Here is an 11,839-nt window from a genome sequence, read left to right as displayed (position 1 = left end):
TATGAATACAAGGTTAAGAAGCATAGAGACCACTAAGAAAGCTACTACAAACACCCAGACAAAAAAGGGCTGAGCCTAGGATGATAGTATTAACAACTGAAGGCAGATAATGATAGAAAGGTGCCAAAAGGGAATAGTCTGGTCTCTAACATGTCTTTTAAGTGTCTGGCTTTAGGAGCCGGCAGGAGGAGAGGACACATGCATTTTCTGACTCCCAGAAATAGGAATATAGTCAGTATTTCCCTTCAGATAGGTTTTATTTGCAAGATAAAATCCAGGACCCTCTCCACTTTAAATATAATTTGTTAAGTATATTAAGTAATAATAAATGTATTTTTAGTGTGGAATATGTGGCAAGTACAGTAAAGAAATCTCAGCATTGTGGTATCTTATTAATGGGAGAGAATGTGAGATGGAAAGGCAGCACTAGTCCTGAGCCAAAACAGTTCCTTTTTCAAACCAGGCTGCAGCAAATAATCAACAAGAGATCTTTTCTCTTTGACACTTTATACTGATGTCTTTGCTTACTATATCATATATATGTTAGAATTTTTCTATTTCAGGCTGATGCAGGGTAATTTATTTCATGTTGCCATAGTGAAATATTCAACTTGGGCTTAAAAAACAGTACTGTGGATGTGAGGAAAAAATAGAATCTCACTGACAGCACATTTATGTACCAATTTGTTTTTTGAAGATATTCTGGTTGTATTTTGACCTAGGAAACTATGGTTTCTTTAAAGATATGTTGGATTGATGTTATTTACTATATATTTAATTCTGAAAATGTTAAGCTCATGACTCATTCAATCTGCTCATTAAAGTGACATTTTTCTTCTTAGCAATTCTTAAGTGTGGACTAGGGAAATGATTTTTATAGTGGCAGAAGGAAGTTGCTAGGCTGACAAAAAAGCCTTACTTATCACAATGTGCTCTACTCTTCTAGAAAAAAAATACTACTGACTTGTTATAGCTAAAGTATCTTCAAATAAAAATAAATTTTTTCTTCTGTTTAGGGTATTGATACACTTTTATCAAGTTACAAAATAAAAACATAAATAACAGGAGAATGAAACAACAAGAAGAAATCATTGATTGGCATATATAAGGCAAGTGGAAACCATATTTCACAATAATGGTCCTCAGAAACAGAAATTTTTGTAAGCTGCATAACTCTGAGTTGCTAAGAAGGTAGATCTTAAGGTGGAATCTGGTGGCTATAGGCTATAATCCCAGCTAATTGGGAAGCTTAACAATTAGCTCTCAGATTCAAATTCAGCCTGAGCTACACTGTGTGTTCAAGGTTACTCGGAGCGATTCATCCAGAATCCTGTCTCAAAATTTATAGAAAGTAACAAAATGAATTGGAAATACAGTACAGCAGTAGATAATCTGCCTATTGTATACAAGTCCCCAGATTCAGTCCTCAATGCAAACTGCTATCTGGCTCATTTAGGCTATACCAGTTTGCATTGAGACAGTTTTTCTACATTACCTTTATTTCCTTAACACAGGGAAAGTTATTAATATGATGGTAATTTATGCTGAGGTCCTGTTTTTATGAATTTGACCAAGCTGCATTTCTCCCCAGAATGTAATTTTTGTTCTCTAAATGATGTATTTTTAAACATTTTCCCACTTCCATTCTCCCATCTCCATTTCCCACCCCTTTCCCAGCTCGCCCATGTGTCCTCTTGTGTTCTTGCTCTCTTTCTTTTGTGGTGTTGAGGACTGAATCTGGGGATTACTTAACATTTTTTTATTTTTCCTTTTTTTCTGAATAACAGCCTATGTTAGGCATTAAATTAGGTGCTGCAGATACCAAACAAATTAGATTAGCAATTCTGTATTTCAGAAAACGTCTACATGTCTGCTTTTTCGAGACTCCCAATTGCCTTTCATATTTCATTTGCCACTCTACTATATTTTTGCTTCAGTCAAATCTACTTGATAATCACTTATGAATCAATCTATCTCTTCAAGAGACTCAAATCTGTGTTGTAGTATAATGAAATTATATTAAGCATACTTATAATTCAGAAGGTCAATAACAGAAATGCTTTTCAAAAGTATAAACAAAGTATTTGAGAAACGTAAATCATTTTAAGTGTGGAGTCTAGATAAGGATCCATTAAAAAAGTCACATTTCACCTACACATTGGTCAAAATGATGAGTCCATAATAACAAGGAGAGAGCAATGATATGGAAGACAGAAATTGATTCAGAAGTGATGATCAAGTAGGTTTGACTGAAGAAGTATAGCAGAATGGCAAATGAAGTTGTAAAAGTCATTTAGGAGTCTTGAAAGAATAAAGTATAGAGAAACTATGCTGTAATATAGAAAAGAAAGCACACAAAAAGTCACCATCAATGCTACACAGTGAGATTACGTATTTCGAGTCCACATGTTAGGACAGAATTGCTCTAGGGTTAACAGGTGGAAAATGGTATGAAAAGAATTAAATTATAAATAGGCAAGTAGTCCTCAACAACAAGGACATTACAAAAGAAGTCAACCCAGGTTTATGAGTTCTGAATCAGATGATAGACCAAGGGACAACAAAAGAAACAGTATACCACAGGGCATTTCAAGCATTGTGGAATATGAAGTAGATATTAAGCAAGGTATTTGAGATAAAAGGTTTGATAATTTAAAGATGAAGCATTTGAGTGCCAAGGACAATTTCAAGAGCCATGCCATATTGCCTGCCTGAGTTAATTTTCTGTTGTCCAGTATTGAACCACTAACTAGACACTTTTGACATGCTTGGACAAGTCCTGTGTTATTAGAAAATAACTTAACATTTCCTTATCTTTCTGCTACAGTGACCACTAGTAACAATGTTTTGTGGTTAGGTTGCTTGGTTGGGTTGCTTGGCAACTCAACAGTCCCCTGATCTTTTCCCAAAGAAACTTTCCTGGTCTGCTTACTATAAAACCCACCTGAGAAAAATAAAATTTTGCAGCTTGATCATAACACTGTCTTGCTGCCAATTCTTTGTGTCTCTTGTCCATTCATTCACCATTCCCTCTTCTAGGGTCTCTGCTGAATATCCCGCTGGCCAGGACATTTGAGTGCTAACAAGATTACAAGGGTTAAATCAGCATGCAGAATAGTAGAAATTAAGTTCCTTAAATTTGAAGATGCTATACAGTTAATTAGGTTTCATAACTTTGACAAAAACAACACAGTTCAAATAACTATTCCTTTAAATTATAATTCCAAGACCCAGGATATTAACTGCAGTGCTTCCTTGAAATTTCAAATCATATTTACTTAAGGAGGAATTAATTTGTTCACAGTGACACACAAGAATTAAAACAGACCACTCAAGCTGTATCCAGGTATGGTAATCCCAACATACAGGAGGCTTATTCAAGAGATCATTTCGATCTATATATGAAGTACTAGATCACACAGAGAGACTGTCACAAAGTACACATATATGCACATGCACACAAACATACACACATTATTGACAGAAAAAAATCAGTCTTTAGAAATTATTATTTTGTTTGGAATCTTATGATAGTATCATATTATTGTGATATATAAATCAAAACCCCCTTTTAAATGATAATATTTTCCACCTATGGCTATATGTCCGATATGAATAAATAACTTTTCAAATCACTAGTAATTCCAGTAATTTTTTGTCATTGAGGTTATTGGTGATTAAAAAAAATACTTCATGGTAATTTTTACTATTGCATCAGTCATCAGAACATAATATCATTACCCCTCAAATAAATTATACAGTAGTATCAAAAGACTTTTCTGATTGTGGACGAAGCTAGAATTCTGCAAGCCTGGTTAAGTAGCTGAAATTTTCTCATAAACTTTGGTGTGCTCCATCACAGTCTAAAATATATCACTTTTCTCCATGGGTGAAATTAAGTAACAGTATCTAAAATTTATAATTTTTTAAAGAGTTGTATGGAATATTATAAAAGACGCCTTACATTCAGAGTGTATCCATCTTTTGGTGCATTTAAGGTAGCTAAAGACAACCAGAAAAGGGAAGAGAAAGGAAGTGGAAAACTACAGGGAGAGGGAGGGGAAAATGAGGAAGATTAGGCAGAAGGAGATGGGAGGTAGAGATGAGGATGAAAGGAACAGAGAAGTTGGCAGAAAGGAGAGGAAAGAGAACAAAGAAGGGAAAGTGATAGAGAGAGGATAAGGAAGTAGAAAAGAGGTACAAAAGATGAAGGAGAGGGAGGGTGAGGGAAGAGGAGGGGGGGAGAACAGGGAGAAGAGAGGGAAAGGGTAAGAGAAAAGAGGAAGGAAGAGGGTAACGGAAGAGAGAGAGCAAGAGGAGGGAGGAGGGAAGTGACTAGATAGGAAAAGAAGGAATGGAGAGAGAGACACAAAGTAAAGAGAAGAAACAGGGAGAGGAGTGAGTAAGACAGGAAATAAGAAAGAGTAGGAAGATAAGAGAGAGGGGTGGGTTAGAGGGAGAGAATGGGGACAAAAATTAGTGTTCATGGAGGCTGATAGAGTGATTAAGGAAAGAGGAGGACAGAGAAAATGAATGGGTAGGGCAGAAGTAACAGGAAAGAGAGTATTTGAAAGTTGAAGAGAAAGCAGAAGGAATGGCGAGAGGAAGGACAAGATAGGGACAGAGAGAAGACATGAAAAGAGAAGACAAGTGGAGGTTGGAGGAGAGAAAGGGAAGGTAGTGGAGAGGGAAAGAGGACTGAGGAGAGCTCTCGAGAAGAAGAGAGAGAAAAAGACCAAGGATAGAAAACAGGACGGAGAGAGGGAGGGCAGAAGAAGAAGAGAGAGAAGAAGGAGGGAAGGAGGGAGCGAGATAGAATGAAACAAAGACGGTGGGAAAAAGAAAAAGGGAAGGGAATAAGAAGGGAAGGGACAGAGAAGACATGAAGAACAAGAGAGACAAATGATAGGGAGAGGGAAAGACAGTGAGCAGAAACAGGGAAAAGTTAGAAGGAAAGGAGGGAAGGAGTTGGGATAGGAGTAAGGTAAGGGATAGGATAGGGAGGTTATGAAAAAAAAGGAAGGGAGAAGGCGGTAGAGGGAGGCAGAAAAGAGGTAAGAGGGTAATGAGGGCGAGGGGAGGGACGTTAAGGAGAAGGAGGTAGAAGACAAGGCCATGGAGGAAATGGAGAGAGGGCTAGTGGAAAGGAAACTAGGAAGGAGGGAGGAACAGAGGGGGAAGAAAAGGAGTGGGGAAATGACAGAAGAGAGAGGAGGAAAAAGAGAAGAGAGAAGTGTAAAAAGATAGAAGTGGGAGAAGGAATGTAGAGGGGTAGGAGAGGTAGAGGAGGGAGGGGTGGAAAGAGAAAGGGGAGGAAGCTCAAGGAAGAGAGGAAGTTATGAGGAAGGAGAGAACATGAGATGATAACTGATAAGAACAGCAAGGAGAAAAAATGAGAGGGGCAAGGGGAAGGACAGGGAAAGAGAGGGAGGGGGAAAGGAAATGGAAAAGCTAAGGGGAAAGGACAAAAGTGAGAGGGATAAGGAACAGAGGTAGGAATGGAGAAGAGAAGAGGAAGGATAGATGACTGGGGGAGGGAGGGAACTGGCTAATGAGGAGAGAGAGCAGAGGAAGACAGCAGAGAGCTGAGTCAGGGAATAGGAAGAGGAGATGAGAAGTGGGAGGAACAGGGGAGGGGCAATGAAGAGAAGAGAGAAAGAATAGTAAATAATGGGGCAGGGAGAGGCTGAAGGAGATGGGGAGAGGGAGAGGAAAAAGAGAATACATAAAGAAGAAATGGGAGAGGAGGGTTAAGAAAGGGAGACAGAAGGGGAAACAGACAGGCACAAGAAGAGAGTGAGAGGACAGAAAGAATAAGGCAAGGGAATATTCAAGGGAAAATAAAAGTAAGAAGAGAAGAAAGAAGGCAGAAGGAGGACAGTACAATGGAGAGGGGAAGGAAAAGGGAGAAGGGGAAGGAGAAGAGGAAATAAACAGAGAGCAAGAAATGCGAGTAGAGAAGTAGGAGAGTGAGGGGGAAGGAAGAAGAAAAGTAATAGGGATAAAAGAGGAAAGAGAGATAGGGTAGGGGAGGAGAAACTGGGAAGGTGAGGGGAGGAAGGATGAAGAGAAAAGAGGCAGTTGAAAACATGATGAGAAGAGGAAGAAAAGACTATAAAACAATGAAGTGAAGGAGTGAGGAAAGTAGGTAGAAGGAAAGGAAAAAAGAGATGGAGAAGGATAGGAGATGAAGAGAAGAAGGGAAAAGAGAAGAAGAGGGGGAAAGAGAGACAAAGAGAAGGTAGGAGGTGCCTGGGGTAGAGACAGGAAAAGAGAGAAGTGGAGAGTTAGAGTGGGGGAAAAGAGATAAAAGGGAAACAAAGATGATGAAATGAGAGAGGAAGGGGGAGAGCAGAAGGAGAGAGAGAGAGGGAGAAAGGAGAGCTGTAAGGAAGGAGGACAAGAATGAGAATGGAGAAAAGTAGGTGGAGATGAAGAGAGATAGAAAGGTGAAGAGATGATAGAGAAGCAAAGGGAGTCAAAGGAGAGGGCATAGGGAGGAAGATGAAGCCAGGATAGTGTTGGAGAAGGGAGGAAATGGGTGAGTAGTAGAAGAGGAGAGAGGGGAGTAGAGGGAGGGGAAAATGAGAGGAAGATTAGAAATAAGAAGGATAGAGGAGAAAGAAACAAAAGAGATTGAGAGGGGAAGAGTGAAGGGACAGGAGGAAGGGGAGGGAATATGGAAGGAAAAATGGAGAGAAAGAAAAGGGGGAGGGGGAATGGAGGTGGATAAAATGTGTTGAGAGGAACCTGGCAAGGACTAAGGAGAGGAAAGGGAGGAAGGAGGGGAGTGGATCATGGGATGTAATAGATTGATGAGAAAAGGGAGTGCAAGGCTAGGGAGATTATTAGGAGAGGAAGAAGGCAACAGGAGGTTGGACAGAGGGAGTAAAGCAGAAAAGAAGGAAGGGTGCAGGGACAAGAAGGATAGTGGGGGGTAAATGAGAAAGGGGAGAGGAAAATGGAGGGAGATGGAATGGGAAGAAGGGGAAATGGAAGGAAAAAGGAGAAAGCAGAAATGGAGAGAGAATAGTGAGGAGAGAGAAGAAACAGAAAGGGAGAGTGGATAATGATAAAAGTAGAGAGAAAGAGAGGAAGGGAAAGTATAGGAAATCAATATAGGAAGAATAGAGAAAGGTAAGGAAGCTGAATAGGGAGAGGGAGAAGCAGGGGAGGAGAGGAGGAAAGAAGAGAGAAATCTGAGGTATAGGGAGGGTGGGAATAAAAAGTAGAAGAATGGGAGAATAAGTGAGGAGAGGAGTAAGGAGAGATAAAAGGAAGCAGAAGGAAGAGACAGGAGAGGGTGACTACAGTTTGAGGGTGAGCAGAGAGGGAGGAAAGGTGAGAAGAGAGGAAAAGTATAAGATGTAGGAGGGGAGAGTAAGGGAGGAAAAGATACGAAGAGGTTGAGGCAAATAAGGCAGAAACAGGAAAATGACAGCTGAGGTGGGAGAAGAAGAATGTACAGATATTGTAAGGGTAGGGGAGGTGTAGAGGGAGGTGAAAAAGGAAGAGGAGAAGGGGAAATAAGGACTGGGAAAGGGAGAGGGAACCAAGAGAGAAGGTCAGAGGGGGAGAGGTGATGGAAGGAGAGAGGAAGACCAGAGGGAGAGAAACAAGAAATGGGAGAAGGGAGGAAAATTATAATTGAAGGAAAATGGGTGAGCAGAGTTGAGGGAGAAAGGGAGAAGAGGAGAAGAAAGAAGCTGGAGAGAGAGAGAGAAGGGAAGAGGGAATAGGAGAGGAAGAAGAGAGAAAGAGGATCAAAAATAGAAGGGAAGGTTTAGGACCATAAATGGCAGAAGTACTATGAGAGAGGAAAAAGAGAGGGACAAGAGAAGGTGGGACAAAAGAGATGTAGGAAACTCTTTCCATCCATTCAGTACACTAAAATCTAGTAAAAGGCCTAAGGTTAAAAGCAGGCAGGGAGGTAACAAGGTAGGAACATGAACAGGTAAGTGGGTGAATGGAAGATAGTAATTTAAAAACTAAAACACCCAGGAACAAAAAAAAAAACAACAAAAAAAGGGCAAAACAACCAGAGAAAGAATAACATATGATTGCTATAGCTGTTTTAGAATATGTTTGGTAAGTTCTCTGGCTTATAGTAGAAACTCCTTCCATAAATATGATTCATATATAAATGTTAATATATACACTGACAAAGCAAAATTAAGGCAATCAATAAATGACTAAGAAAACAACAGGCAAAAGCTAAATAACAAAAAGTAATACCTGAAAATTGAATCTGGAGCAATCGGTCAGTGGTTAAGACTGTGTACTGCTCTTACAGAGGATCAGTTTGGGTCCCATGTCAGGTCACTCACTGTGATATCTGTGTACCTCAATTTCCAGGGTATCTGATTCCCTCTTCTGGACTCTGAAGGCACCTGCATTCAAGGGCATATACCTATACAGAGATGCATACATATACACATAATTTAACATTTTTTAAAAAAGAAAAATATAAATGACACAAATAGGTAACTGTATTTGAAGTTACCTAAGACACACACCTCTAGGCATGTCTGTGAAGGCATTTCCACAGAAACTGAGAAGAGATCTATACTAAATGTACATGGCACCATTCCAGAGGATTGGGGACTCAAAATGAATAACAAGTTAGAAAGCATGGGGCTGAGAAGATGGTTCAGTTGGTAAAAGCACTTGCTGTTTTATTGTAAGGATATGAGTTCAAATCCATTCCACCCACATAAAATATTAGAAATTACTGTACATGCCTGCAATCTCTGTATTGGAGGACAGAGATGGGCAGATACTAGGAGCTTGCTGACCAACCAGCCTAGTTGAAACAGTGAGTTTCTAGTTCAATGAGAACCCTATCTGTAAAAGAAAAAATTATGGCTCAGAGTGATGAAGAAAGGTACTTCCACTGGCTTCTGCATATGGGCTCATGCACCCATACACTAAGTGTACCCCCATATACACATGTACAACATGTTCACAGACACCAAAACTTGAAGAACAAAGGGAAACAAATAAAATAAGATACAAAGTCAGCTAAACAGTATCACTTACCTTTTTCTGCTTCCTGATTGTTGATCCATACTGTGCATTTTCCTGCTGCCATGCTTTCTCTGCCAGGTAGGACTACATTTTTCTGAATATTTTCTAAATCTCCACTTCTTTAATTTGCTTCTTGTCAGGTATTTGGTTGGAGCAATGACAGAAGTAACTAATACTTATGAAAATATAAGACTATTATTATTTACAATGCCACAAAAACAAAGATAAGTGCTAAAATTAAAAAAAGCAGTTTTTCTAAAATATCTCTGTGTGCATGTATGCATGTGTGTGTAAGTGTGTATAAAAATGGAGACTACACAACTTATAGATATATATGGCAAATATAATGCATAACAATAAAAGACTAAACATTGAAAGCATAGACTTCACATAAATTAAAGGAAATGAGATTAATCTGCTTCTGTAAAATACTTTCAAATTTCACTCATAGAGCAAAACTCAGCTCTCTTTAATAAGAAAAATATTGCAAGCAGTAATTTTATTCTCCATAGCCTCAAAATTCCCCAAGTACAAAGGAAGAAAGTTGTACAAAGCAAACAAAATTAAGGAGAGTAGAAATTTTTAAAAAATGGAAACAAGACAGCATAATATACTCAGATCAGCACAGAGAAATCCACGCACCAATACATGAAGACAAGAAAACAATTTTAGTGTTGAATCCCCAAATGCATAATGATTCTGTAAAATTCAGGAAATTTTGCTGTCATATTGGGTAGACAGTACAGTGTGTAAATTTTAATCCCCAAAACCCACATAAAACATTCAGGGAATAGTGGTAAAAACAAATTATCCCAGCCCCGGGGAAGGCAGAGAAAGGAGAATCCCTGTGAGTGTCAAACAGCCTAGATTACTCAGTGAGGCCTAGGTCCCAGTGAAAGGCACAAAAACCAAAGTGGACAGCTCTGAAGGAACTTTACCTGAATTTGACTTCTATGCATGTGTACACATGTAGGCGAGCCCTGTAACTGCACACACGTAAACAAACCACAGTAGTGTTTATTATCAAATAGTAACTTTTGTGAAGTAAAAACTATGGAGGGTATAAGGAAACAAAACCAAAAACTCAAATTTAGGACTTTTACTATTGCTATCTCACTAGAAGACAAATCATACATACAAAAAATAAGAATAACTAGCAACATAATCAGCAGTGTAAAAATATTAATATATTAAACTCTAAACTACAACAGACAACAGGGTTTCTTTACTACCATTGAAAATTTATAAACATTATATATTAAATCATAAAAGTAAAAAATTCAAAAGGAGATATTTTTATGCAAAGCTTCTCTGGTCATAAAGTAATTGAGAAATGGTCAATAAAATCAAAATATATTCTATTTTTAAGGCAAAGAAAATTTAATAACTGCAATCCTTCCACAAATGGTTGATAGTATTCTTAACAAGAATAGATACACCTACCATGTACTATGTCAGAAATTATATTTGGTCCTCTATCAAAAAGCAAGAAATCTGGCAAATGAAAAATATAAAACATTCCCCAATGAGGTTTATAACACTTGTTAACTGTGCATTGTAATGTTTTGACTTATCCTGCAATTTAACCAGCAGTGTTAAAATACTTTCCAAATATTGAAAAAAAATTTCTTTGTAACTCTCCATTTTATATGAGATTACACATTTTACTAAAGGTCATATTTCATAATACAACACACAATTTGTATTTCATTGACATTGCATCTCTCTGCAAATCATGACTGCCTAGATCATGGCATCCTCCCACTGCCTCCTACAGAAGACAGGGAATACACTATGCAGCCTTGTGCCATCATGTGCACCATCCAGCCCCCTCCCTCCCTCCCTTCCTCCCTCCCTTCCTCCTCAATTGTTTTCTCTTCTGAGACAAAGTCATTATACATCCAAGGCTTAGAGGCCTGTTATCACCATTCACCAGCAGACAAACAAGCCAGCTTCCTGATTAAACTCCCAACTCCCTTCTTTATTTTGAGAAACTTTCTCAGAAAAGTGACAATAAGAACACACTGTCCACCATCTCACTAGAACTCAGTTTCCTCCCCATCATCCTCCCCCTGCTACCACTTGTTTAGGTAAAGTCTCTATAGCCCACTGTAGGGCTGAGTCTCACTATAATGGTACCCTCTTGTCTCCATCAATGAATCCTTGGTTAACACTCCTATGGATCCATGCTGCCCACTTAGTTAACACACCCAGTTTATTATTTTTTTTTTGAGGTGTGATTTCACATATAACACAGACAATCCTCTGCCAATACTGTGCTGGCAACTACTGTAGTTTATTTGCATCATCATCATCATCATCATCATCATCATCATTTTGTTTATTTCAAGACAAGGTTTCTTGGTGTAATATCTGGGGTCCTGTTGTCCTGGAACTCACTTTGTAGACCAGATGGGTCTCAAACTCACAGAAATTCCCTTTGCCTCTGCCTCCTGAGTGCTGAGATTAAAGAAGTGTGCCACCATGTGCAGCTTTTATAAAATTCATTTTTATTTTCTGTGTATATGTGTTTTGCCTGAATGTACACATGTTAACCATGTGAGTCCCTGATGCCCAAGAAGGCACAAGAGGGCCTCAGATGTCCTGAAACTGGAGCCATAGACAGCTGTGAACCACCATGTGGATGCTGGGAAGCAGAACCTTGGTCCTCTAGCAAGAGCAGCCAGTGCTCTTAACCACTGAACCATCTCTCCAGCACCTTATTATTATTTTTAACAAGAGCCCTATTATTTGACCCAAACTCACAATTTTCATCGCAAGTCTCTATTTCCTAGTATAGAGATGCTTGAAC

The 11,839-nt window shown here is 38.8% G+C and overlaps 1 long non-coding RNA gene across 1 annotated transcript; it reads right to left on the bottom strand.

Annotated features, from left to right (window-relative positions):
• Positions 1–1,776: 1,776 nt before the first annotated feature.
• On the bottom strand, positions 1,777–10,397 carry LOC121825817 (uncharacterized). The gene is made up of 3 exons (XR_006068168.2): positions 9,040–10,397; positions 8,236–8,410; positions 1,777–3,079 (listed from the first exon to the last, which is right to left on the bottom strand). It is a non-coding gene; the product is annotated as an uncharacterized LOC121825817 (long non-coding RNA).
• Between the last annotated feature and the right edge of the window lie 1,442 nt (positions 10,398–11,839).

The sequence above is a fragment of the Peromyscus maniculatus genome, chromosome X (assembly GCF_049852395.1).
Source record: "Peromyscus maniculatus bairdii isolate BWxNUB_F1_BW_parent chromosome X, HU_Pman_BW_mat_3.1, whole genome shotgun sequence".
NCBI lineage: Eukaryota > Metazoa > Chordata > Mammalia > Rodentia > Cricetidae > Peromyscus > Peromyscus maniculatus.
This window is presented reverse-complemented; position numbering and strand designations above follow the sequence as displayed.